General features: G+C 46.9%; 1 long non-coding RNA gene across 1 annotated transcript; it reads right to left on the bottom strand.

The window, feature by feature from the left end:
• Positions 1 to 342: 342 nt before the first annotated feature.
• LOC121150153 lies at positions 343 to 1,192 on the bottom strand. Its single transcript, XR_005882938.1, has 2 exons — positions 1,121 to 1,192; positions 343 to 437 (listed from the first exon to the last, which is right to left on the bottom strand). It is a non-coding gene; the product is annotated as an uncharacterized LOC121150153 (long non-coding RNA).
• Between the last annotated feature and the right edge of the window lie 526 nt (positions 1,193 to 1,718).

Raw genomic sequence — 1,718 nt, 5'->3', positions numbered from 1 at the left:
GGCCAGGAGGGCTCAGCCAGTTCCCCCAGCACCCATAGAGGCTGGCTGCTCATGGCTCCATCTTACAAGAGTTGCTCTTGCTCCCCTCCCCACAGTGCAGCACTCAAGTGTTCCAGAGTTGCTTCCTGCTTCTTCTGCTTTGGGCTGCAGTCTTCATACGGCAAAACTAGGACTTGAGATAATAAGATTGTTCTTCAAAGAGTCATCAAAAGATGCTGTTACTTGCAAGCGTCACTGTGTCAGAGCTTCGGCCGTTCACATTCCATCCTTCTGACTGCGGCAACTCTGGCTTCACAATCTTACGTTTTTTTCTACACGTCTGTGCTGCATCTCTTGCAAGACTATGAGTTTCTCTTCAGCCTGGGCTCTAAGGGGGCATGAAGGAGACTGGTATGTGACATACTGCCACTTCAGGTCCCACGTGCAGAGAGGCATCCCTGGAAAGGAGTTATTTCACAAGTGAGCAGATAGCATTACATCGGTGGGCAAAGTGTGGCTTCCAATTTAGTGAACCTACACAAGCTGCTGACTTAGGACCATATCATTATCAAAGAGTGAAAAACAAAATTTGTACAAGTATGTGACAAAAGTTTCTTCCAAGAAATAGTTCAGTTTAGCTAAGTATTTCAAATGGAAAAATAACGAGTAGATAATTCACAATGAAAGAGGCCAGATGCACTGGAAAACTTGTTACAAATCCTTATGACAGAATTACATAGTTAAGAAAGTAAGAAAGTAAGTAAAGTAGTTTTAAAATGTTAACACTAAGGGCCCGGCGGCGTGGCCTCACAGCTAAAGTCCTCACCTAGAACGCACTATAATCCCATATGGGTGCGGGTTCTAATCCCGGCAGCTACAATTCCCATCCAGCTCCCTGCTTGTGGCCTGGGAATGCAGTCGAGGACGGCCCAAATCTTTAAGACCATGCACCTGTGGTGGGATACCCAGAAGAAGTTCCGGGTTTCTGGCTTCGGATCGGCATAGCATCGGCCGTTGCAGTCACTTTTAGAGTGCATCATCGGATGGAAGATCTTTCTCACTGTCTCGCCTCCTCTGTACATCTAACTTTCCAATAAAGAAATAAATCTTTACAAACAAATGTTAACACTAAGATACTCACTTTTGCCCATCACAAGTGTTTTCTTTCTTTAGGCCTTCGAGGTTTCTTTCCACGATATAAGCTGCCCACTTGAAGTAATGGAAAAAAAAATAAAAGAAATGTAAGAAAGGAGGAAGAATATATGAGAGAAGGAAAAGGGTGACCATACCGTCTTCTTAAAACCACATATTTGAAATATATTCACCACATGAGAGTTAAGGTTTTTAAAAACATTTTAGGCACACCAGGGGATGGCATCATCCTGTTGCCATGCTCCCAGGGCACCAGGTGAGGGGGTGAGGGGGCTGAGGCTGCAGCTTCAGTTGGGGGAAGGCTAAGGGCATAACACTGGTGGGCATTGGGGAACCGGGAGCTCATCACTAGGCAGGTGGAGAGAACCTGGGGATTTCCTTATGTGTCTGGTCCTGGGTGAGGTGAGGAGAGCTGAAGAAAGAGCCCCAGGTCAGCACACTGCTCTGGTGTGCTGGTGAACCAGGCCTGGAACCCGCAATTGGTCTGGATCTTGGGTGTGTAGAGGGGTAAGACACCAGGCTAGCATATATGACAGGAGCTCGGGACCCTGGTGGATGGCAGAATACAGGACCACCACACCACCCAC

Source organism: Ochotona curzoniae, unplaced genomic scaffold, assembly GCF_017591425.1.
Source record: "Ochotona curzoniae isolate NIBS_2020 unplaced genomic scaffold, NIBS_Ocur_1.0 contig_2070, whole genome shotgun sequence".
In the NCBI taxonomy this organism is placed as follows: Eukaryota; Metazoa; Chordata; class Mammalia; order Lagomorpha; family Ochotonidae; genus Ochotona; species Ochotona curzoniae.
The sequence above is the reverse complement of the archived record's forward strand: the minus strand, read 5'-3'. Positions and strand labels throughout refer to the sequence as shown.